The sequence below is a fragment of the Canis lupus genome, chromosome 12 (assembly GCF_003254725.2).
Source record: "Canis lupus dingo isolate Sandy chromosome 12, ASM325472v2, whole genome shotgun sequence".
In the NCBI taxonomy this organism is placed as follows: Eukaryota; Metazoa; Chordata; class Mammalia; order Carnivora; family Canidae; genus Canis; species Canis lupus.
Genome location: NC_064254.1, coordinates 36,131,509 through 36,159,100, shown reverse-complemented (window position 1 = coordinate 36,159,100; position 27,592 = coordinate 36,131,509). Strand labels below are relative to the sequence as shown.

The 27,592-nt window shown below is 37.4% G+C and overlaps 2 long non-coding RNA genes across 14 annotated transcripts in view; one reads left to right on the top strand and one right to left on the bottom strand.

Moving 5' to 3' along the window:
• LOC112658443 (uncharacterized) overlaps positions 1-27,592 on the bottom strand; it is a 161,457-nt gene that overhangs the window by 56,684 nt on the left and 77,181 nt on the right. The gene's annotated exons all lie outside the window — the stretch shown is intronic.
• LOC112658445 (uncharacterized) overlaps positions 1-27,592 on the top strand; it is a 108,437-nt gene that overhangs the window by 43,776 nt on the left and 37,069 nt on the right. For 7 of the 12 annotated variants that reach the window (XR_007401222.1, XR_007401215.1, XR_007401214.1 and 4 more), the window contains one exon: positions 24,482-24,575. This is a non-coding gene — a long non-coding RNA (uncharacterized LOC112658445). Of the gene's footprint in view, positions 1-17,656; positions 17,805-20,133; positions 20,303-24,481; positions 24,576-27,592 lie in introns of all 12 variants that reach the window. The other 5 variants (XR_007401220.1, XR_003135709.2, XR_007401223.1 and 2 more) reach the window with 2 other exon arrangements.

Genomic DNA, 27,592 nt, shown 5'->3' with positions numbered 1-27,592 from the left:
TCTTCCTCTGCTCTCTTCCACTGCACGCATGTGCACGCATGTTCTCTCTATCCCTCACACTCTCTGTCTCTCTAAAATAAATCAATCTTAAAAAAAATAATTAGTCCCAGTTTTACAATACGTCCATCCTACATCATCTGCCTCCAGCAGTTTTATCATAGTTGGCTGGTTTTCTAAACATGAAGAATTTTAGTCACATAATACTGATATTTCAAAATCTGAACAGTTACTTCCATACTAAAACTATCAACTTGGGAAACACACAGAGGCCTTCATTTAAGATAGCTTTTTGAAGTTAAGTTGATCCATCCAGGATTAAATTCCAGTTATGATTTAGAGTCTCTAATAGGTTCTGGGAGGAAAAGCTCATCTATAATGACTCATGCCATTAATACATAGAAGAAATTAGTATACTGCACAAACAGCTTTGATGACAATTGCTATTTCTTGGCTCAAAAACAGATCTCGATCTTCCACCAGGGAGCATAACACAATATTCAGTGAGAGTTTTCTGATTTTCCTGGAACCAGTATCTAGGCCCATAGCTAAAGACAACAGGTGCTGTCTACCCCATCTTCTAGGTTCTGCAAGCCTATGATCTCCCTAAAAGTCCTACTAAGAGGACTAACTCAGAAATATGGCTTTACAATGAACTCTGACTTCCCATACACACTCACCACAAAAAACAACAACAGAGATGAGTCAGCTTGGCAGGGGGCATGGGGAGGGGATAGGCCTATATTTTTGGAATCCATTCCTTCTATCCTGCGACTGAGGGAAGCCAGATGTATCCTTTGTCCAAAGTCAAAAAGAAAAGAATTTAGAGGTTAAGACAGGAGCTCCAGTTGAATGGCTGGCCAGAAGTACTGACAAACAAGGGAAAAACAATATGAAAAGACAAAATAGCAGAGAAACAGGGCACCTCAAGTCTCTGTTCCAAGGAGATATATTCTAGGTATTCCCAAAGGCCCACATCTTTGAATGCTGGCCTGGGCAGCTAAGTGAGATTGAAGGCAACAGTCCCACTGCGGTATAGAGGAGAAAGAAGGCACTCTCAGTGCCTTAAGCTGAGAGTAATCCAAAAGATGTGAACAAATTTCACTAGCAATCACCAGTGCCTAGGGGTGCTACTTGTGGGTGCACCTTGGAACTACCACCTATCCAAAGCAAGCCCTTGGGCAATAAATTCAATATCATCTAACCCAGGGAAGGCACCAACTTCAAGTCAGAAAGCATTTGCCTTCTCCTCTGTTCCTCCTCCAGCTCCCTTCCTCCCTAGCCTGATTCTAGCTTGTAACAAGTTCAGGAAGAGATCTTTTATGAAGATAATCAATCAAGGTTTTTAAATAAAAAGATGTAGGGCAGCCCAGGTGGCTCAGCAGTTTAGCGCTGCCTTCAGCCCAGGGCCTGATCCTGGAGACTCGGGATCAAGTCCCACGTCAGGCTCCCTGCATGGATCCTGCTCCTCCCTCTGCCTGTGTCTCAGCCTTTCTCTGTGTGTGTGTGAATAAATAATATTCAAGAATAAATAAATAAAATCTCTCTCAAGAATAAATAAATAAAATCTAAAAAAAAAAAAAGATGTAATAGAATGAGACCATTAAAATAATGTCTGAAAAGGGCTGAGAAGTTACAGAATGTAGCCTAAGATATTTTAAGAGTCTCTAGCTGGTGGGAAATGTGTATAGCATAGGGTGGGAGGGGGCTGTTATTAGAAAAACAAAATGGAGGTGTTTCTATTTATACCCAAATGAATTAGTCTCCTCAAAATAGTGTAATAGTAATAGTAATTTGTCTTCATTTTCATGATTGTCGATTGGGAAGAAAATTTAATCCAAGAACACTCAAATTTTAGGGTGCAGTGAAATCACTTGGGGCTATTTTTTTCCAAGCTCTACTCTATGCTCAGAGATCCAACTCAGTGAATCTGTAGCAACACCCCAGAATCTCTATTTTTAACCATTTGGTTATTCAATGTTATAAATTTCCCCCTAAGAACTGCTCTGTCTGCATTCCACAAATTTTGATAAATTATATTTTCATTTTTATTTAGTTCAAAAGATTTTTTAACTTCTTTTGAGATTTTTTCCTGTGGCACATTTTTTTCTTTGATATTATTTTAGAAGGGCATTATTTAACCTCCAACTATTTGGAGATTGTCCCATTATCTTTCTGTTTTTGATTTCTAGTCTAATCTCATCATTGTCTGAGAATACATACTATATGATCTCTATTCTTTTCAATTTATTAATGTATGCTTTATGGCCCAGAATATGGTCTTGGTGAATGTTCCATGTGAGCTTGAGAAGAATGTGTAATCTGTTGGATGAAATAGTCTATAGGTGTCAATTATCTCTAGTTGACTGATGGTGTTGACAAGTTCAACTATGTCCTTACTGATTTTCTGCCTGTTGGATCTGTCCATTTCTGTAGAGAGTGTTACAGTCTTCAACTATGATTATGAATAGTGGGTTCTTCTATCTCTCCCTGCAGTTCTATCAGTTTTTGCCTCACATAGTCTGACACTCTGTTGTTAGGCTATACACACATTAAAGAATGTTATGTCCTTTTATGAAATTTGCCCTTTTATCATTATGTAATGTCCTTCTTTGTCCCTGATAATTTTCCTTGCTCTTAAAGATAATTTGATTGTGATACTGCTAATTCAGAGGGCCAAAGCTGGAAAAACATTGGCTATATTAGTTTTCTCTGGCTGTTGTAACAAGTTACCACAGACTAAAAAATTCACAAACAAAAAACTCTTACAGTCCAATGAGGGCTAAAATCAAGGTGTCTCCAAGGCTATATTCCTTTCTGGAGGCATAATGGAGAGTCCACTTCCTTGCCTTTTATAGTTTCTGCCCACAGCCAGGAAGGGACCCCTGTGATCAGATTGGGCCCACACAGATAATTCAAAATTATCCCCTGTTCTCAAATTCCTTAATTTGAATCACATGTGCAAAGTCTCTTTACCAAGTTAGGTGACGTATTTACGAGTTTTGGGATTAGGATATGAACATCTATGGGAGATGCCATTATTTTGCCTCCCACACCTCCTAATCATGTTTGTTCTAAAGTATGTTCATAATCCTTAACCAATTTCCTTGTGTGTCACTAGAGAAATAGCTCCAATTTCTTACTTGGGAATGTAATTTTTGACATGGCAATAGCATACTATAATAAATTTGTTAATAATGATAACATTATTCTTTGATATTGGCCAGGGCTGCCTACAATTAATGGAATTCAAAATAGCTTTCATTAGCAAGGATTCTAATTTTGATAGAACAGGTGAATACAGCCTTGAGGAGGTATTGCTGTTACCAAGAAAGTGTTGATTAGTCAGACCTGCAGTGGCCACCACTTGGTTGGTTGAGAGATCAGACAGAAAGGGGTCTAGTTAAGGGAAACAAAAGAAGCCAGATCTGAAAGGCACCCAGCCCAGGAGCTTAAGGGAGGGGGTGACATCAAATATGTTATAGAACACAGGAAATCATTTTGAGGCTTCCAGACTGCGCTTTGTCTAAAAGTTTCCTTTGCATAGCTAAATAGAGTTCTTAATAGACTCTTTACATTGTTGAGCAAATACACACTGCAAAGCGAAAGAGCTATTCATTCATTCAATAAGAATTTATTAAGCACCCACACTTGTTAAGTAACTAAGTGTGGTCTTTAGGGTCAGATTATCCAAGTTAAACCAGACTCTACCACTTACCGAGGCAAGTTACCTCAATTCTCCATGGCTAAAATCATCATCTATAAAATAAGATAATAGTACTTACTTTATGTGATTAGTAGATAGAATGCTTGGAACTAAAAAAAAAAAAAAAAAAAAAAGAATGCTTGGAACTTGCTTGAGATAAAACAAGTATTCAAAAAATGTTAGTTTTTATGACTGCTTCTATTATCCACCAAGCACTGGGAACACAAACAAGGAAAACAGCTCTGTGCTCAAGTAACTCACAGTCTGGTAGGAGAGACAGATGATTTCAACAAGGCAGCTTATTAAGTATCATGCAAAGGTAAATACAAGATACCCTAGGAGCACATCAGACACCTGACCCAGTGCAGGCAGTGGTCATGAACAGCTTCCCAGACACCTCAGCCATATCTCAGAAAATGAGCTACACAAAGAATGAAAATGGGAATAGCATAAGCAAAAGCAAAGAGGTGTGAAATCAGGCTGCATCCAGGATGCTGTGAATAGGGCACAGTGAGTATAGAACAAGAAGCAAATTCAAAATGGAGATTGAGATTTGAAAGAAAATTTGTAAGAAGGAAAAACAATTTGACAATGCCAGGCCAATTTTTACTAACATCAATAAGAGAATAGCTGATGAGTTCCCCAATAAACTCAATTTCCTTTTTTTCTCATGAAGACTTTAGTTTTGAGGCTTATATAAGAACTGTGTGCATGTAGGAGTGTTTGTGTGTAAATGTGTCAGAAGAAGGAATAGCTCTGGGGAGAATACTTTGTTTTCTGAAATTTTGGGAACCACCTGTTTTGAAAAACAGACTGAACTGAACTCACAGTATCTATAGTTTTTCTTCCCAGAACACATTAACATATGTAAGAAAACATGAAAAGTCAATAGAAATTTAAATGTAGAAACTTATTTTTATTTTATTGCTCAGTTAATTAAATGCCTCATACATGAGAAAAGGTGTTAAAATTGAACTTTTCCCCTTCTCAACTTCTGTGGAAGACCCAAAACTGAAAATAAAGGCTGATAAAGACCCGTATATTCTAGAAAAAAAATGCACCATGCCATCTACAGAGAATCTGCTGTTAAATATAGCCTCACCTCCCAGTCTGCCCCTCTGTAAATGTAGATCCTTAATTGGACCCTTACATGAAGGATATATAAGGAGGGTCTTAAATATTGATAGAGAATTTGGTAGTAATAACTTTCTAAAAGAGCTGTCAATGTGTTGTCATGCTTTTCTTCTTCTAAGTTTCTCCTTTCCATAAGCCAAGTGAGGAAATGGACCAGAGAATGGCCCAGAAAACCTGACCTGTGACCTCAGGAGTTTAGGAGTCATGGAACTAGAATGTGATAGACTCCTGAAGAGTCTAGTAAGAAACTGACTAGGGCACATATTGTTGTCCTTGAAAGGGACGCTACCCAAAGAACTAGATGGAAGTGCAAGGTAATCCCAAAGAGGAGTCTGTAAGGGGTGGACCACCAGAAGCCAGAAGCTAAGGGACGACTGTAGCAGCCAGGAAAAGGAGGCATGCACACCCTGTGAGGGCACTGCTAGCAAGAGACCTCAACAGCTAAAGCCTCACAAGGGAGTTAGCACTTAGACACCTGACAGGAGAGAGCCCCATCAGGTTACAACTGCACCAGTCCAGGAAGACTTTTCAGCCCTTTTTGTCCCGTCCTCCTTCAGTTCAACCCTGGAGAAGCCACAGACCACATTAGAATCAGGGAAGAGGAGAACTAAGTGGAAAAAATGTGACGAAGACACCGAAACTTCTGCTTCTTCATACCAAGATGTGGTAACAGGTTGAATTTAGCCTCCCATCTGAAACCATTAAAAACCCAAATAAAATGTGCAAAACTGGTTTCTGGACTTTGGACATTAGGCTGCAAAGGACAGTAATCCCTGAGAGAAGGGTAAGATGGCACCCCATGACTGCCCCATCTTGCTGACTGGAGAGTTTCCAGGCCACGGTGCAGGGCAAGAGAACCCCAGGCAGAATTCAACAGTTCATAAAGTTGAAAAGACAGAGAGGGGCACCTATGAGGCCTATTCACTTGAGTCCAGCAGCAGAGCACTGGAGAGGATAGCACCACACTGAGAACTTCAAAGCTTTCGATGAGTTCAGGTCAGTGCATGTGGATAAGGAAACTACCCCAAAGACCAGGAAAACATCATTCAAAAGAAGCGGGAAGGAATAATCACCAGAGCTCATACAAAGTCTGAAGTAAAGTAGTTCATGCTACTACCAGCCAGAGTAAAAACAGGGTAACTTATGCAGTACTATCACCTCAGAAGGTATGGTGGGGGAGGAAATTAGCCCTAGACCAAAAGTTGCACTGGTTCAGCCTAACAAAGCTTTACAAACAAGCCTCACAAGGATCAAAATGTTTCTAAGAAACAACTCTCAATCCAAAATGTGTTCAGAGATCAAGCAGTACCCAAAATTCTCAGGCAAATGGCTTTACTGACCTCCTAAATAGCTAACCCTGTGTACCAGGCAACAGATTCACTTAGAGTACATGTGTTATTTCCTGTCATTCAGATTACTTCAAGATGGTTGAGGAATTACATTGCATCTCTATTATCCCAGTTTTTTTCTCTAGGTTTTAAAATGTGTGAATCATTTGGCCTCTATAATCAAATAAAAACTTCTCTTCTTCAATTTACACTAAGAAAAAGGAGAAATCAAACTTGGCAAGAGCTGAAGAGTTCACATGAGTTGTTCTTCCCCAGCTCTTCCCTTTAGCTTTGTGCCTCCCAAGGCCACAGCAATACAGGGTACTTTTTATAGTGTTCGTGAATGCTTGGGGTGGGAGGGATAGGACACTTATTTCTTGTAATTTTCATCTGTATAAAATTTCAAACTTAAAGAAAAGTTGCAATTATAGTTCAAAGACTCCTACACATCTATTATAGACTGAATTATGTTTCCCAAAATTCACATTGAATTGAAGCCTTAACCTCCACGGTGACTATACAGTCATATTGGATGCAGGGCCTAGAAGGACATGACTAAGGTTAAATGAGCTCATAAGAGTAGAACCACAAGCTAATAGGACTGATGTCTTCAAGGAAGAGGAAGAGACATCAGAGATCTCTCTTTTCCACACACTCATAGAAGAAAGATCATATCAGGACACGGCAAGAATATGACCATTTACAAACCAGGAAGACAGGCCACCCCAAACACCAACCCTGATGGCATCGTGATCTTGGACTTATAGTTTCCAAAACCATGAGAACATGTCTGTTTGTCTTGTGCAGGAATTCCAAGAGTTCAAGGAGACTCTGCCTATAAACTGGCACAGGGATAAGTAAAATAATCTAGGACAAGGGTCAGTAAACTTTCCTGTAAGGGGATGGATAGTAAATATCAAGATTATTTTTAAGATTTTATGTATTTATTCATGAGAGACAGAGAGAGAGACAGAGACATAGGCAGAGGGAGAAACAGGCTCCATGCAGGGAGCCTGATGTGGGACTTGATCCCGGAACTCCGGAATCACGCCCTGAGCCAAAGGCAGACACTCAACGGCTGAGCCACCCAGGCGTCCCAATATTTTAGGCTTTGCAAAGTCACATATTTATTCTCATCTCCTAGTGGTGGTGGTCATGACAGTATTTAATTCTTTAAAAAAGTAACAGCCATTCACAGCTTAAGGACTATATAAAAATAGGCCATGGGCTTGCCTGCAGACATGAACCCGAAACAAAGAACTGTCTCCCCCCCCCTTTGGATACCACATTAGTGCATGTGTCTGGCCAGGAGATGGATTACTACCACTTCCCCATGTGATCACCTGGCTTTCTACAGGGGGAAACATGAGGAAGTAAGGAGGTCCTCCCCGAGCATTTGCCACCTGACTTATGAGACTGTTTACTGTTATTGACTATTCCCTATGCCAAGATAAAGGACAGATCTCTGGAGTACACCAAGAAAGACAATATGCAAAAGAGAGAAGATAAGAAGTTTTGTCTCTGAGCTCCTATTTCTAGGAATAAGTAAATTAGAATGGAAATAGAATTATGAAAATATACCTACTACCTTGAGTGAGAATGGATGGTTTTATAAATATATATCTGTCATTGTCATATATTGATGGTATACTGATTACTATTTTCACAGTCTTTACTGTGCATCTGCAAATTCTTGACCTTCACTTTAAATCACAAGTCCTTATCAAGTAATTCTTTCCTTGAGTGTAATCTATATCATGCCAGACACTGTTTTTGTTAACTACCAACAGACTCTTTTTGCATACCTCACCTGCCTCTCTCTTTCTCCCCTCATTCCTTTCACCTCTGCATCCATCTGTGACCATGAGCACAGTTAGTGGTCTTTGCCACAATGTATGCTCTATTAAGTTTTAGTGATGGAAAGAATTAATTCTACTTGTTTCGGGTGTGAGCAATGAGTTACTGAGAGTGGTGTAAACTAAAACTATAAAGTTTATGTAAACTATCAAGTTTATGTATAACCACAAGAACATTTCCCCAGGAGGAGTGAGTGGTACAAAGGTATTACTGATTAACTGCTTTGTGATACAATCATATCAATCCTATCAATACTGGACAACCAGGAATCACTTAAGTTTATCTGTATCCTAAGTCAAATCCTCCCCACTAGCTTCTTCGCCTTGCTGAATATCCAAATAAATATATAATGTTCTCCATCAACTTCATAGTCCAAGTAGCAAAGTCTCATTGTGACATATAAAAGGGGAAAACTCAAGCCATCTGTGCCTTAGCTGTCTTTTCCTCTGATTTTCTAAGTGGATGAATGTCTGCTTAGAGTTATAATATTGATATAAAACTGATAATATTGCAAGCATATGCCATTCATGGAACTCAAAATTGAATCGTGATGGCCAAGATTTCTTTCCCCTGAAATCAGATTTGTAATTCATTCTAAATCTCATTCTGCAATAAGAAAAAGATTAATCATCTCATATTTTTTTAAAAAATGCAACTGATATAATCATTTAGAGTGTGTTCTGCATATATTTAAAAAAACAGATGTTGAATATAATCTTTCAGGATAAATAAATGTCAAGACTATTCCTCTACAGTATTAATAGCTATGGGGAATTTTTTTTTTTTTTTTAGCTATGGAGATTTTTAAAGCACATATTGTACTGCACTAATCTTAAACACTAATCTTAATCTAACATGTATGCTGAACTATCACCATTTGCCAAATGAAGTACAGTTATTTATATTCAGTGAGTTCCAACAATGCTTTAAGTTTCACCTTGCAATTTTCTAGATACTGTAGACAAGTAAAATTATATATTGTCTCTATTTCACAAAATATAATCCAGGCTTCTTTTAATTTCTACAAAGATAGAATTAAAAGTCTCATTGAGAGTAAAATAAAACGAAACTGAGTAACTATATAATATTACTAAATCTCAGTTTCTGCCTAACAAAGCCTACTAAATTTGGTATCCATTAGAAACTTCTAAAAGATAGAAAAAAATTAAGGGTAAAATTTTTATTTCATTTGTATTTGTGAATCTCCTATTCATTAAGTAGCCTCTAGTAAAATTAACATGTAATGTACTGTGCTAGTGCATTGACCACATATAAGAGATTGTGCATATATTGCATAAAATCTTACATGCAATATGTCCAGTTGCCTAAACATTTAAAATATTTATTATACTACCTTAAAACAAAGTAAATTTTATACATTCAAATTAAGTTAGTTGCAAAATTAATATAATCATAGATATCATACTTTGATTCCTATTGCTCAAGGAATATTCCTCAAATGAATATAATCCTAAAACTATATTTAGTATCTTCTGATGACTCTAACAGCAATTTGGGGTCTCAAAAATGCTTCAATGTCATCATTATGAATACTGATTATCATTATATAGCACTCTAGAAAACACTGTGGTGCCCTTAACATTTACGTTCAAAGTGTTAACTTGGATCTCTAATAAACAGGAATTTATTATATCACCTCTCCAAGAGTAATAACTTATTCTGATTAAGGCAAGAGAAACAAAAGCAAAAATGAACTACTGGGACTTCATCAAGATAAGAAGCTTTTGCATAGCAAAAGAAACAGTCAACAAAACTAAAAGACAACCTACAGAATGGGAGAAGATATTTGCAAGTGACCTATCAGATAAAGGGCTAGTTTCCAAGATCTATAAAGAACTTCTTAAACTCAACAGCAAAGAAACAAACAATCCAATCATGAAATGGGCAAAAGACATGAAGAGAAATCTCACAGAGGAAGACACAGACATGGCCAACAAGCACATGAGAAAATGCTCTGCATCACTTGCCATCAGGGAAATACAAATCAAAACCACAATGAGATACCACCTCACACCAGTGAGAACGGGGAAAATTAACAAGGCAGGAAACAACAAAGGTTGGAGAGGATGCGGAGAAAAGGGAACCCTCTTACACTGTTGGTGGGAATGTGAACTGGTGCCGCCACTCAGGAAAACTGTGTGGAGGTTCCTCAGAGTTAAAAATAGACCTGCCCTACGACCCAGCAATTGCACTGCTGGGGATTTACCCCAAAGATATAGATGCAGTGAAACGCTGGGACACCTGCACCCTGATGTTTATAGCAGCAATGTACACAATAGCCAAACTGTGGAAGGAGCCTCAGTGTCCATCGAAAGATGAATGGATAAAGAAGATGTGGTCTATGTATGTATACAATGGAATATTACTCAGCCATTAGAAATGACAAATACCCACCATTTGCTTCAACGTGGATGGAACTGGATGGGATTATGCTGAGTGAAAGAAGTCAATCGGAGAAGGACAAACATTATATGGTCTCACTCATTTGGGGAATATAAAAAATAGTGAAAGGGAATAAAGAGGAAAGGAGAAAAAATGAGTGGGAAATATCAGAAAGGGAGACAGAACATGAGAGACTCCTAACTCTGGGAAACAAACTAGGGGTGGTAGAAAGGGCGGTGGGCGGGGGGGGGGTGGGGGTGACTGGGTGACGGGCACTGAGGGGGGCACTTGATGGGATGAGCACTGGGTGTTATTCTATATGTTGGCAAATTGAACACCAATAAAAAATAAATTTTAAAAAAAGCATTGAAACATAATTTTTTGTTCCTTTTCTACATAAAGTGTAAAAATCTGAAGAGTGTCACTCATTACCTAACAGTAAGAGAGCCATGTAAACTACAAAATCACTTTCTGAACCCATTAGAGAGCTGACATTTCAGGATATGCAACCTAATATCCCAGGAGGGAAAGACTTTGCCAGGGAGGGGTGGGAGCAAGGATAGTCTCACCTGTCACAGAACACAGGAGGAAGATGGAGTTTCCATTCAAGTGAGTAGAAAGAAATCAGCCATTTTCCAATTTGAAAATGAGTAAGTTCTGGGGATCTAATGCATAGCAATGTGATTATAGCTAACAATACTGCGCTATGTACTTGAAAGTGCTAGGACAGTAAATCTTAAATCTTCTCTCCACAAAAAAGAAATGGGAATTATGTGACATGTGGGAGGTGTTAGCTAACACTACAGTGGGTAACCCTATTACAACATGTAAGCGTATCGAATCAATCCATTGTACACTTTAAACTTTCACAATGCTATATATGTCAATTATATCTCAATAAAGCCTACAAAAATTATACCTAAAAAACAAAAAGGAACCAGTCATCATTAGCAAAAGCTACCATGATAGCAAAGGGAGTCAAACACAGCAGAGTTCCCACATACCTGTAGCCCTTTTTTTTTTTTTTTTTTTTGACAGTCATTCAGTTGGTACACACAAGAAATACTGGAGACAGGGCAAGAGACTGGAGAAGACTCCCTCTGTATAACAGGCACAGAGGAGAGAATCAGCCACCACTGTTGGAAGGCACGAAGCCCTGCTCCTCTGCTGGGACCTTTCTCTTAAAAGGCTTAAGCTCTAGAAAGGGGTAGTTAATGCCAACACCTGTAGCAGAACAGATGCACTGTTCCTGAAAGGATGGGAAAAAACACCTCTATCCTGGGGTAGGGCAGGAAACAGTGCTGAGCCCAGGATCCTGTGCCAATACTATTAGAGGTCTCCTGCCACTGATTTAGAGCAAGAAAACCTCCTGCACAACACCTGCCATAAAACAGGCAGAAAATTAGCTGTTTGCCATGAGAAAGAGGTATAGGGAGAAAACTCCACCTCCAGAGTCCTAGGTGCTAGTGGCCTGGCTGAGGCTAACGGGCCAGAACAACAAAGGACCCTCCTGCCCTGCTCCCTATGGGTCTAGGAAACACTGAATAGCAAACCATGGCAGTCTATTACTGTGGAAGAGTCAGGGAACATGGAGAAAAGCTCATCTAGGTACAAAGAAGGACAGCTAAAAACTAAGGGTTGAAAGCAAACATTGAGATAAACTTTCAGTCACCCAGATCTTCACCCTATGCACATCTTTAGAGAAATCTAAAGACTGTGGCATGCTGAAGGTAACCATGGCAACTGTTAAACCTAAACCTGATTTCTCTACATTAACTCCTATAATGAAATTAAATTAGGAACGAATAACAAATATATATGGAATATCCCTCAATACAATGAAATTCAAGCAACAAATTTTCAACTAACCCATGAGTCAAAAAGAGGGTTACAAGAAAAACTAGAGAATATCTTGTACTGAATAAAAATGAAAATACAACATACAAAATTTATGAGATGCTGCTAAAACAGTACAGCTAAAAAAATATGGTCACAAACCAGTATCTAAGCTTCCACCTTAAAAAGAGTTTGAAAAGAATAAAATTAACCTATAGCAAGCATAAGGAAGGAAATAATAAAGAATAACAGTGGATATCAATGAAATCAAAAACTACAGAGAAAATAAATGAAACCAAAATGAAGAGATCAATAAAATTTACAATCCTCTCACCAGGATGCCCAGGTTGAGAGTAAAGACAAAGAAAAATAACCATGAGTAAAAGAAGACACTTCACTACAGACCCCACAAATATTTAAAGGATAGTAAGGAATATAACCAAAAAAAACTCTATGCCCATAAATTTAACTTACACAAAATAGGCAAATTTCTTAAAAGACATAAATTCCTAAAGCTCACTTCAGAAGAATTCCTATATCCTATAGGCTGCTATTAGTCCTATGTCTACAAAAGAATTTGAATTCACATATAAAAATTTCTAAACAAAGAAACTTTTCATTGACAAATGCTATCAAACATTTAAGGAAGGGATATAATTCTTTCTAAAAGCTCTTCCAGATTACAGAACAGGAAGGAGCATATGTCAACTCATTTTATGAGACTAACAGTACCCTTACAACAAAACCAGAAAAAAATTTAAGAAAAGAAAATTACAGATGGCTATCTCTCATGAACATAGACACAAAGATTCTCAACAAAATATTTGCTATATCAAATCTAGCAATATTTTTAAAAACAAATTTCATATCAAGTGAGGTTTATCTATGGATTGTAAGACCAGTTCAACATTTTTAAAAATCAAATTAGCCAATATAATTTACCATATCAACAGACTAAGTAGAACCATATGGTCATCTAAATTGTCACAGACAAAGCATTTGACAAAATCCAACATTTTTTTCTGATTTAAAAAAAAACCTCAGCAAACTAAGAACAGAAGGAAGATTTCTTAACATGTAGATAATGAGCATCTACAAAAATATCTACTACAACATCATACAAATGGTGAAAGACACTGTTTCCTCCCTAAAATTAAGGACAAGGCAAGGATATCCATTCCCACCACTTAAATTCAACATCAGACTAGAGGTACTAGCCAGTGTAAATAAGGCAAGAAAAAGAAACAAAAGTCCAATAAAAAGAAGAAATAAAACCATCTCTACTCAAAGGCTATATGATTATTCTCTTAGTCCACTTGGGGCTGCAATAACAAAATACCACAGACTGGGTGACTAACAAACAACAGATTTTTTTTTCATAGTTCAAGAGGCTGGAATTCCAAAACCAAGGTGTCAGCATAGGCAGGTAAGGACCCCTTTCTCGGTCAGAGACTCCTCATTGTATCCTCACAGGGTGGAGAGGGCTATAGATTTCTCTGGAGCCTCTTTTATAAGAGTTAGTAATCCCATTCAGGAGGGTTCCAACCTCATGATTTAGGCACCTTACAAATGGCCCCACTTCCTGATACCATCACCTTTGGGGATTAGGATTCTAACATGAATTTGGGACAGGGAGTAGAAGGAACACAATCCTTCCTACCACAACAATTATCTACACAGAAAATTCCAAAGTATCTCCAAGAACTTAATACTTCTAAAGCAATAAATAAGTAATAAACAAGTTTAGGAAGTTTACAGGATATGAGGCCAGTATACAAAAATTCAACTGTATTTCTACCTACTAGGAAAGAGCCATTGGAAATTAAACTTTAAAAGGTATTATATATAATAGCACCAAAAAACATAAAATACTTAGTGTAAACCTCGCAAAATAAGCACAAAATTTATACGCTGAAAACTACAAATACTGAAAATTAACACCCAAATGAATGTAGAAATAGAGATGTTCGTGCTTTGGATGACTCAACAATATAAAGATGTCAACTCTCTCTACTGCTCTATAGATTCAATGCAATTCTATTTTTGTTTGTTTGTTTAAACAGTGCTTGGATTTGTTTTTTTTTTTAATAATAAATTTATTTTTTATTGGTGTTCAATCTGCCAACATACAGAATAACACCCAGTGCTCATCCCATCAAGTGCCCCCCTCAGTGCCCATCACCCATTCACCCCCATCCGCCACCCTCCTTCCCTTCCACCACCCCTAGTTCATTTCCCAGAGTTAGGAGTCTTCATGTTCTGTCTCCCTTTCTGATATTTCCTACCCATTTCTTCTCCCTTCCCTTCTATTCTCTTTCACTATTATTTATATTCCCCCAAATGAATGAGACCATATGATGTTTGTCCTTTTCCGATTGACTTCTTTCACTCAGCATAATACACCCCAGTTCCATCCACGTCGAAGCAAATGGTGGGTATTTGTCATTTCTAATGGCTGAGTAATATTCCATTGTATACATAAGCCACATCTTCTTTATCCATTCATCTTTCGATGGACACTGAGGCTCCTTCCACAGTTTGGCTATTGTGGCCATTGCTGCTATAAACATCAGGGTGCAGGTGTCCCAGCGTTTCACTGCATCTGTATCTTTGGGGTAAATCCCCAGCAGTGCAATTGCTGGGTCGTAGGGCAGGTCTATTTTTAATTCTTTGAGGAACCTCCACACAGTTTTCCTGAGTGGCTGCACCAGTTCACATTCCCACCAACAGTGTAAGAGGGTTCCCTTTTCTCCGCATCCTCTCCAACATCTGTGGTTTCCTGCCTTGTTAATTTTCCCCGTTCTCACTGGTGTGAGGTGGTATCTCATTGTGGTTTTGATTTGTATTTCCCTGATGGCAAGTGATGCAGAGCATTTTCTCATGTGCTTGTTGGCCATGTCTATGTCTTCCTCTGTGAGATTTCTCTTCATGTCTTTTGCCCATTTCATGATTGGATTGTTTGTTTCTTTGCTGTTGAGTTTAAGAAGTTCTTTATAGATCTTGGAAACTAGCCCTTTATCTGATAGGTCACTTGCAAATATCTTCTCCCATTCTGTAGGTTGTCTTTTAGTTTTGTTGACTGTATCCTTTGCTGTGCAAAAGCTTCTTATCTTGATGAAGTCCCAATAGTTCATTTTTGCTTTTGTTTCTTTTGCCTTCGTAGTTGTATCTTGCAAGAAGTTACTGTGGCCAAGTTCAAAAAGGGTGTTGCCTGTGTTCTCCTCTAGGATTTTGATGGAATCTTGTCTCACATTTAGATCTTTCATCCATTTTGAGTTTATCTTTGTGTATGGTGAAAGAGAGTGGTCTAGTTTCATTCTTCTACATGTGGATGTCCAATTTTCCCAGCACCATTTATTGAAGAGACTGTCTTTTTTCCAGTGGATAGTCTTTCCTCCTTTATCAAATATTAGTTGACCAAAAGAAAACCATAGCTGGGGGCATCACAATGCCAGATTTCAGGTTGTACTACAAAGCTGTGGTCATCAAAACAGTGTGGTACTGGCACAAAAACAGACACGTAGATCAATGGAACAGAATAGAGAATCCAGAAGTGGACCCTCAGCTTTATGGTCAATGGAATTCTAATCAAATCACAGCAGGATATTTTTATACAAACTGACAAGTTGATTTTAAAAGGCATGTGGAAGCACAAATACAGAAAAAACCTAGATATGGCCTGTTGATTTTTTATAAAGGCCCAAAGGCAATTCAATGAAGAAAGGAAAGTTTTTCCACAGATGGTAACTTGGAAAGTCCATATATAATTGGATATTGAATATTCACACACACAAAAACAAAAACAAAAAACAAACTTTGACTCACATTTCACATCTTGTACAAAAATTAACTCAAATAGATCAATCATAGACTTAAATGTAAAACCTAAAATTACAGAGCAGGATAAAAATTTTATGACATCAGACAGAATCCTTAGATATAACACTAAAAGGAAGATCCATAAAGAAAAGTTGATAAATCATGCTTAGTCCAATTAAAAATATCTGCTTCTCTTCAAAAGCTACTGCTGAAAGAATGAAAACTATAGGAACAGAAAACAGACCAAAGCTTGCCAAGGGCTGAGAGGAGGGAAAATGATTGGCTATAAGGGACTAAAGGAACTTTGAGGGTGTTGGAAATGTTCTATAGCTTGATTTGTTGATGGATATATGGCTGTATGCATTTGTCAAAAGTCTCAGAACTGTACACCTAAGAAGAGTGAGTTTTACTGTATGTGAATTATGCCTCAATAAATGGGATATATATATATATATAAAATGTTATATACTTCACTACCCTTGTGTTTTGATATAAATCCAGAAAAGTATATATTTTTTCTTTTTAAGAAAATCAGCAAGAACACATGGTTTGGGCAAAGTTTTGACAAGTAGACCAATGGAACAGAACAGAGTCACAAAGTAGATGCACACATATATGGAAACTTGATGAATGACCAAGTTGGCTCTGTAGCACAGTACACAAAGCCTTTTTCATGAATAGTGGCTATCTGATATAGTCATAATCTTTTTTTATGAATGGTATAGTGCTTGATATTTCTAGCAAGCTGATATAGTGGAAAAAAAGTGTAACCAACTCCTAAGTCACACCACACACAATAATCAATTCCAGAAAGATTATGCACTTAAATGTAAAAAATCACAATAAAGTGTCAAAGAGATAACATAGGATATTATTTTTATGACTTTTGTGTCATAAAATAGGACATAAGATATAGTGAAGGAAAAGACTGACTAATTGGGCAATATTAAAATTAGTAAATTTTCTTTTTTTTTTAATTAGTAAATTTTCTTTATCAAAAAACATCACAAAGAAAGTGAAAACATACCACAGACAGGTAGAAATCCCACACCACACATACAATCAACAAAGGGCTTGTATCTATAATACACAAAAAGTTCTTGAAAATTAATAAGAATAAGACAGATAACCTAATAGAAAAATGGGCAAGAGATTTCACAGGCATTTCACAAACAGGATATGCAAATGTCCACTAACCACAAAAAGGTGTTCAATCTCACTAATCATTTAGAAACACAAGTTAAAATCACAATGAGATACCATTTCACACCAGAATGGCTGAAGGGAATGAAAATATTATGTTTTAACTAAGATGCACAATACCAGGAGAGCCTGGATGGGGAGATCCACTTGCAACAATTCCCAAAGGAGATGCAAATGAAGGAGTAATTGGCCTAAACAGGGAACAGCAATGGAGAAGGAAAGAAAGGAATGTGTGTGACAAAGCACAGAGAACTGCCAGAAATTAACTGATTAGATAGAAGGGGAAAGGAGAATGAGACAACAATGTTTCAAGCAAATACGGGAAGCCTAACCACCACATACTTCAAAGAATTTTTGTCTTCTTTCATTGTAGGAAAAAGGCACCATGAATTACAACCAATACTTTGCTGGATCTTTTTCATACGGAGTTTTATGTTGCACATATGAGACAAGATGCCAGAATGGTGCACATTAGAAACCTTGCATCTGCATATTTACCTAGAAAGAATAAATTATATACTGTATGTTAAGTTTTTTATCTCCATTTCCTCTTATAGCAATTTTCCATATTTATATGCAAATACTGAAAAATCACTGTCATGTAAATCTTTTAATTTTGTCACCCTAAAAAAGAATTAATCTTTTACAAAGTTTTATAATCATGAAGACCAATAAGCTAGAGTCTTGAATGACCCAACCATGTTTCTCTGTTGAACTTATATCAATTTCCCAAGAACTTATCAAGCTTAGGCAGAGAGCTTATTAGAGTCCATTGACTTAAATATTTGCAGGCTAAATTAAGATGCATCTTATTTATTTTATGGTAAGCTTTGTTTAGCATTTATCATTTAAAATTCCCAGGTCACCAAACTTCCAAAACAAGATCCAGCTGTTTTATGTCTTAAGTGAGTGGTCACTGGTCAAAGGGCATGTTTTATAAGTCAGAAGTTTGAGTGTGAGTCAGGCTGAGTCTGCCCTGGCAAAATTTGAAAGATAGCACATGTCTTCCATTACTTGGTTTTATTTTGATATGCTTTATTTTGAGGAATCCCCTCACATAAAAATTTTGATCCCACTTTCCCAGCCTCCCAGTGTCCTTATTTTGCCCTGTAATCCTTCTAGTTTTGCCTTCATCACATTTGTTCTGAGGCTGCACGCAATCATGTCTGAACTTCTTTCTCTCTTCAGAATTAACCAGTTGCCTCACACTCTTGCTAGGTAACAAATTAGATAATGGGTAGGCATTAATGCTCAACAATATCTTCTTAAACACTACTACTGAGAACACCCTTCATTTTATTACATCCCTAAATAAAAGCCACTCATACAAAAGTTCATAGTAAAGGACATATTTTTAAAGCAAAGATGTATTTCAAAGTTCTTTAAATAATGGAGTGTTAATCTTTTGTCCAGTTAACCAATATCAATGATTAGCAATATTTGTTTTATGAAGAATTTCTAGGTTTAGTAATTGCCATGTACCAGGGTTAAAGAAAAGAAAGAGAAGGGAAGAAATAGATTTCAATAAAAGGTAGCAGAAAGATTCCATACCAGATCCTACTTGGGATGACTATAGGTTGAAGACAGTAGACTGAAGAATGGTGACTGCAGAGAAATAAAGTAGAAAGGTTAAAAAAAAAAAAAAAAAAAAAGATGACGAGGATGAAGGAAACTGAAGAATAGAGGGGGGGGAAGAAAGATGGACAGAAGGAAGGAAGGAAGGAAGGAAGGAAGGAAGGAAGGAAGGAAGGAAGGAAGGAAGGAAGGAAAAAATGAACCTTGGAGTTATCATTTATCATTTTGAACACAGAACTCTCTGTATACTAGAAGAGAAATGCAAAAGTAAAATTTCCCCTTTAAAAGACAAAAGTAATTAGATGTTAATTATATACTAAATGCTTTAAGAAAGTAAATCATTTGTAAACGAGGTGTTCCACACCTCATTTGATGATAGAAAAATGAAACTAGACTTCAAGAAAAATTATTTTGTTAATGACTTTTAGAGGTTGCCCCTCTGTATTTCCTTTATTTCAGACAACCAATAAGAGAGAACATATTCCAACTTCTTTTCTTGATGTTTATATAATGGTTCATTCTTCTGAATTTCCCTGATCAAATAGTAACTATAGTAGAAAACAGATGAGCCCAGAGTGAAAATTTTTGTGTCTTTACTAATACATGAATATAAATGGAAAATTATAATGGAAATTTTCCAATTTGTTTGCTATAAATAATAAGTATCAAAACTTTTTTCCAACAAACTAAACCAAAAACTATGTAATTATTAAAGTCCTGGAACCTGAACTATAATGCAAATACTTCTACAGAATTAACACATAGGAATTATATTCATAGTTTGAATTTGGTATTCTCTAAGACTCCATGGTGCATTCATGGCCTATATAGTCTAAACAAATGATGGTGGCCTCGGGACCAATAAAGCCAAGCCAAGTGGACAGGGCAGGAGATTTCAGGTGCAGAGTTCAGTGTTCCCTGGACCCAACTCTCAAAAGACACTAGCACTTGAGAAAGCTGCACAAAAAGGCTTGTTGGAATAAGTTAATGAAACCTCAGAGTTTCACTCCTACACTCCAGCCTGGACAGGAAATGTATGGCCCTTTCTAAACCTGTCCTGGTAACAGTAGAAACATCAAAAGGGAGAAAGAAAGACTTGTGTTTGGGGTTTTGCTTTTTTTTTTTTTTTTTAGTTGACCTATTTAGGGGAACAAATGTATTTAAGTTTCAACTACACATCAGTGTAGGCTCTGCTAACCCACACACAGCTAAAAAGATTCAGCCATATTTGGCAAGCTACATTTTGAAAAGCATCACTTTCATTATTGTTTTCAGAGGTAAGACTGGAGCTCTGAAGTACAGTCTGTCATGAAAAGAGGCATATGGAATGAATATTTACAGAAAATAATGTCATGCAAATTGCAAAACTCCAATATACTAGCAAGAAAGAAAATACCAAAAGTGAAGGAAAAATACAAAATAGAGGAAAAATGAATTGCAAAAGGTAAAACAAGGGATGTTTGAAAGTTCATCGAGAAATCTTAGCACAACTAATACTATAACTAAATCTAAATGTGGAGAAAGAAACATAGACGAAGAGATTCCATTAGCAGCTCCAAATCTTCCTGATTTGTTCATCAATTTCTTCCAGATACTATTTCAAATATGTCTGACTTTCATTAATGAGCCCATGGAATATAAATATCAGCAATAACATCAGAGACCATGTCAAACAAAATGAACTACAAAAAATAATTTATGATTAAGAACATATTCAGGTTATATTAAAAATAGACATGATCCTCCTGGAGTTTTACGTGTATACTTTAACCTTTAAAATTTGCAATCCAGGCAAGCACAAATTGGTAGTCACATTTCTAAAGTTGCAAAAGTCAGAGTCTAAAGAAAAGGCAAACATGGTGCTACTGAACTAGGGAGTTGGGAAGAAAAAAGTCAGTAGGCAAGTCGGGGGTATATTTCAGGCAGAAAAAAACATAGCAAAGCATCCTGACACATCTCTTTACATAAAAGCAAAAGCTGTCCAGGAAAATCTATGGATACTAACTACCATAGGAAGTTTGTTTCCATTTGATTTATTATTTGTATTGATAATTTGGCATTTAAAAATCAAAGATTTGTTTTTATATTTATAAAATATTCCAAATTAGAGGACTTATTATCATATCAGAGAGAGAAAATAATCAAAGACTTATCCTGAAGAGGAAAATATTACTATTAGAGAATACTGAATACTATGTACAGTTTTGCATGAGGAAAAAAAGTGAACATATAAATATGAGAAATGAAAAGAGGAAGCAACTAAGAATAAACAGGCATTAATAACCTATGAGTTGAACATAAATTAATAATATGAAAGTTTTATAGAAGGAAATAATACAAAATGATGATATGCAAAGATTGCTTCTAAAATATTTTGCATTATCCAGCTCCTGTAAGCAGAAATAAAACAAGCATACCTGGGATACCCACTATTATTTTAAACTTTTCTATATGTAGTAACTAAATAATTAAACCAATAAAAATTAAAAGAATTTTTTTAATTTGCAAGGAGAAAAAATTATTTGCACATGATACAGTTTCTCTTAGAAACTTCAAGGGGAGAATTTTCTATCTTCCCCTGAATTTGGCAATAAAAAGAAAATGAAATAATTGTCTCTGGCAATAAAAAGAGAATTAAATAAGATGGAAAAAACTTCTTCCTAAGCATGAGAGCAAAGGCAGAGTTCACAATGAAGGATTGTCAGATTTGAAAAACACGAAAATTTTCATGGCAAGAAAATCTTTTAAGATACCTTTAAACAAATACAAAGGAGAGATGCCTGGGTGATTCAGTGGTTAAGCATCTGCCTTCAGCTCAGGGCATGATCCTAGAGTTCTAGGATTGAGTCCCATATCAGGCTCCCTGCATGGAGCCTGCTTCTCCCTCTGCCTATGTCTCTGCCTCTCTCTCTCTCTCTCTCTCTCTGTGTCTCTCATGAATAAATAAATAAAATCTTTTTTAAAAATTAATAATAAATAAATAAACACAAAGGAAAATGGCATTTGGGGAAAAAAGTTGTGCAACATACGTGATGAACAGTTAATATGCTTTACTACTATATTTAATATGCTTTACCATATATGGTTAATATGCTTTACCACATATAACTTAATCACATGTATCATATACATATATATGATCAATATAATTAAGATAAATATTCCAATAAAAAAAGACAGGAAGTATAAACATGTATAAAAATTTTCAGTGGCTGATAAATAGATAACAAGATGTTCAACACCATCATTAATCAAATAAATGCAAACTTTAAATAATAACCAATCATATTTTAGTTCTCCAACTGGCAGAGTTTTCATTCTGAAAGTAAATGCACCAATTTATTTTTTTAAAAAAATTTAAGATTTTATTTATTTATTTATGAGAGACACAGAGAGAGAGGCAGAGACATAGGCAGAGGGAGAAGCAGGCTCCATGAGCCTGACGTGGGACTCAATCCTGGGACTCCAGGATCATGCCCTGAGCCAAAGGCAGATGCTTAACTGCTAAGCCACCCAGGTGTCCCAATTTATCAAAAATTTAAATGCAAAAAAAAACAAAACAAAAATTTAAATGCATATGTAAACTTTGACTTAGCAATTTCACCTCCTTATATCATTAATCACATACATACCAAGGGCATATAAACAATTTTGTTCATCGTAACTGAAAATTGGAAAAGGCCTAGATATTCAATAATAGATGAATTTAATAAACTATGCATGAGATAGGCCAGTATTTGTTTAAATAAAAGCATGCAGTAGATAATTCTCCTGATATATTCACATGCATTGGGGGGGGTGGGGGGAGGAAGGATATTAACCAAAATGTCAACAATAAAAATTTCCAAATTGTTTCAGGGTCTGCAGTTGTGACAAGATCAAATGGCCTCTTGCTCCCTATGGAAAATGAAAGAATCTTTTCTTTCAGTTTATATATCAAATGAGGGACACCTGGGTGGCTCAGTGGTTGGGCAGCTGCCTTTGGCTTGCTCAGGTCGTGCCCAGATCCCTGGGATCAGGGATTGAGATCCGGGCTTGAGTCTGGTATTGGGCTCCTTCTCATTTTCTCTGAGTACCATTTTTATAAAATAAGAGTTTTGTATAGCAAACTTCTTTAACTAAAATTGTTAGAACACACTTTCTTGACAACTGATCGATTAACCCAGAGGTTAGTTGGACCATGAAGGCACATATATCAATTTTATGGGAAAACACACTTTTATGACTCTCAAAAGAATCTGAGACTGAAAACATAATGCTAATAGCAAATCAACCTGAAGCCTGAAGGAAGCAGTCCCAGGTGGCAAGAGTGCCACATGCTCCCCAGAGGCACCAAGAGAGCAACAGTGCCTGAAGCAACAGGTCCACTGCAAGCACCAGCATCCAGGACTTCCCCTCCACCTAGAGCTTACAAGGAGTTTTAGAAACAGAAAAGGCAGCTCTTTGTCAAAGTTTCCAAATGTTGCATGTGCTTAACCTGTGACATGCAAAGATATGTAATGTTATAAAAATAATTTTTATTTTTCGCAATCTTTTACAACACACACACACACCTTCTAAGGAAAGTGTTCTAAACTTTCTCAATGAACCACTGGACTGTTAGGGGGCAGACAGGTGTATGGATAGAAAGGAGAGTGGTGCTACTAGAAAAACCATAGGTTGCTGGGCCCCACCCCAGAGTTTCTTATTCAGTTGGTCTGGGGTTGGGCTTTATAATTGGCATTTTTACAAGTTCCCAGGAATATTAATGTTGCAGGTTCTAGAGTCCAAACTTAGAGATCCAGTAGATTACAGCTAAAATTCTTTTCATAAGCAATAGATGAAAGAGAATCAGAGAAACAAAGGAGGATTTGTAAAACTCCTATGGGGAAGGGGCTAGATAAAAATTTTAGAAAGGAAAAAGAAATGGGGTGACCTTGAGAAATGATAAAAGAAATTTCAAAAAATCCTCCTTCATCCCTGTCACCAACCCCTGAAGAAAATCCATACTTATTCTTCAAAGCATCTGTAGTCAGATATGTATCTTTCTGAGCTTCTTTCATTTGTCCAACATTAACTTACTGAGCCTATCATCTATGCTAAGCACTAGTCAAGGCTCTGGGGTAATATACAGAGACCAAATCCCAATGAACTTGAAGCTCACATTCCAAGAAAGGGAAACAGGTCATAAACAAATAGTCCTGATGGTGTCAAGTCCTGTACCGAAAAATAAACCAGAGTAAGAGGATAGATAGTGATATGAGGTGGAAAAGATGGCTGTGGGATTTGAGAGACGGTGGTCAGATAAGGCTTCCCTTATAAAATAGCATTTTAGCAAAGATCTGAAAACATGAAAGAGAAAGCCATCTAGATATCTGAGGGAATATGGCAGACAAAGTGGGAATTGCAAATATTCTGAAATGGAAGCATGTCTGGGTGTTTGAGGAACATCTGTAAGGCCCATGCAACTCTAACAAAGAGATATAAAGATGGTAAGAGATAAGGGGAGAGGTAGCAGAAAGCCAAATAATATAAAGCCAAATAGGCCTTAGTAAGAATTTTGACTTTTATAGAGCATGAATGGAAAGCCATGGCAGGTTTTAAGTCAGGAGGATGACTACCTCACTTTTTTCTTTTTTGGAAGGACCCCATGTATGGAGGTATATGTATAAGGAGCAGACTACACTGGATCAAGGATAGAGCAAGATTCTAGTTCAAAGGCTGCTATAATAATCCAGGTGAGAGGTGGTGTTGCTCACAGTGGTGTAACTGCATAGAGAGTCGTAAGTAGTTGGATTCTGAATATGTTTCAAAGAGTATGTTATCAAGATCTGCTGATAAATTGGATGTGGGATATGAAAGGAATCAAGAGTGATTTCAAGGTTTTTGGCCTGAGCAACTGGAAAATTGGAGTTGTCATACATGGAGGAGGTGGCATGACTGTGGAAGTAGCAGAAGAGAGAGCTACAGGTATGGGGTCCAAGGGAGAGGTCAAGAGGAATAGTCAGCAAAGAGATTGTAAAGCTAAGGACTAGATGAACTCACCTAGGGAATAAAGAAAGAAATGATCCCAGAACTCAACCCTTGGAGGCCTTCTAACCTTTTAAGATTGCAAAGATAAGGACAATCCAACAAATGAGGCTGAGAAAGAGCACTTGGTAAAATGAAAAAAAAAAAAAAAAAAAAAAAACCTGGAGATGAAGGGCTCCACTATAGCCAAGAAAAGTGTTTCAAGAGGAGAATGACCAGCTCTGTCCAACTCTTAGAACAGGAGGGTAGAACAAGGGATGAGAATTAATCATTGGATCTGACCATATGGAAATCACTAGCGACCCTTATAAGGGCAGTTTGGCTGAAATGGTGAAAACAAAATTCTAGCTGGAGTAAATCCAAAATAAAACGCAGCTGTCCTTATCACTGGGTCAATCTTTCCAAAGCCAGAAATTTAGAGTTAATCCTTAACATTTGCTATCTTCTTCACTACAATAATGATTCATAAGTTCAGTATTGATTCTCCTTCTGAACATCTCTCTGTCTACTTCTTTTCATGTCCAAATCACCATCCAAGTCTTTTGTCCAAACCAACATTACCTCCCACTGGCTCAACTTCCTAGTGGTCTCAAACATCCACCGTTGGTCCCTTCCAGATCATTCCCCACTCAGAAGCCAGTGAAATACCTTCTCAAATCAGATCCAACCATGCCATTCTCCTGCTTAAAACTTTTTCAGTGGTTTCTACTGGTCTTAGAATAAAATTTAAAACTCATAAAACAGGGGTGCCTAGGTGGCTCAGTTAAGCATCTGCCTTCGGCTCACGTCATGATCCCAGTGTCCTGGGTTGAGCCCCACGTTGGGCTCCCTGCTCAGTGGGAGCCTGCTTCTCCCTCCTCCTTTGCCCTTCCCCCCACTCACGCTTGCTCTCTCTCTCTCTTAAATAAACAAACGCATAAAACACACAGCCATAGCAATAGCTGTTCAGCCCCCAGTTTTCTCCTAATCTTCATGTCTATTCCATGTTGCCCTGCCCTCAGCTGATTTCTTTTCTGGGAACCTGAAACCTTAGTAAAGAGGCATACAGACCATAATTAGTTCCTGAGTCTATCCCAATATAAGGGCTCTAGAAAAGGCCCACAACCAAACCTATCCCTAAAATATCCTGGTTGGACCCAGGGTAAGAAGTACAAATGGAGGCCCACATACTACATGTCTAAATATTCAAAAGTTATAAATCAAAGCTAAAAACCCATTAAGTAAAATGTATTCTGTCCTTCACCCTTTATAGTGATCTGGAAGGCTAGATCAAATTTAGAATTTTCACATTCCTGAAAGTTCTGAGGCAAACGCCCTCTTTCTATTTCTGTCTGCTGCCCCATCTGAGCCTGCAAGGACATTATATGCATTTCAGTATATTTTTTCTTAGTCCTTGTTTTTGCATTGATCAAAAATGTACTGAGTACCTACCATGCACCAAACAGTGCATTAGACAATGAGACTTCACCTCAGCCTGCATGTCCTATCTCCAACCATCAGCCCCTAAACTGGCGATTTCTAGGATTTTCCTTCTGCTAGAGGGTTCTACACTTGGAGGAAAAAGTTCTACATATATCCCAAAAGCAGGCTTATGGACCTTTAGGGCAGGAAAGTCCCAAATCCCAGATACTCAGGTTATGGTCTAGATGGGTGAACATGAACTCTAGGTGATCATTTACCCTTTGTCCTGAGAATGCCTTGTTCCCTGGATCCAAGGAATCACTGGAAAAAGGGCAAAGGAGGACCTTCCAAGGGATATGCCCTATAACATGGGTAGCTTTTACTCAAGTTTAAGGGCAATACTAGCCATACAACATCCTGCTGCTAATAAGCTCTCTGGAGCTGCTCAGTCTCCACCCTGAACAATGCTGGGCTGTTCAGCTTTCCTTCCATCTATAAGCCAACCCAGGGTCACACTTCCAATAACTCCCTTTTCTCCTTTTCAGCCAGTGAGAATGTTGCCTGTGGCTTGCAAGCCCAAGAAAATTCATTAACACAATGTGGCCTTATGACAACACATGGCCTTAAATTGCTTGGGTGGTTCTGCATAATCCCCTTCCTGTCCATCTCTTCAGCTTTGCTTCACGCTATTTTCTGCCATCACTCTGTGGCCACACTGACTTCTCTCAGTCTGTCACAAAAGCAAAGTTCCTGCCCACCTCAGTACCTTTGCACATGGTAATCCCTCTGCCCGCGCAGACCACCTCTTCACCTAAGTATTACTGTCTTTCAGGAACCAGAGTAAATATTATTTGAGGAAGCCTTTCTGCTCACACCCCATTCAAGCATCACGACTGCACATTTTCATAGCAATGCACATGTCTTCTAAGCATGTATCACTAATGGTTGATTATTTGTAGAATACAAGTATTCCTGATAGAACCTATGTGCTACCAAGGAAACCCCATCTGTATTGTTCATTACTCTGTAAACATCTAGTGTGACACATGATGCAGAGTAGATGTTCAATAAATAGCTGTTGGATGAATAAACCAATGGTACCCCCTATAACCTGATGATTTAATACCCTATCGGCCAGAGCCCAATTTTCTTCTTTGTGTCCTATATCCCAACTTCCTTCACATCCAGTTTCTGAATAAATCTACCATCTCACATTGCACCCCAAAAGAAACTGAGCTCTCTCTTTTCTCAATTAACAGCAATGTGTTGAGTGCCTATCATGCACCACACAAGGTATTAAGGAGGCCACAGAAACCATGGAAAC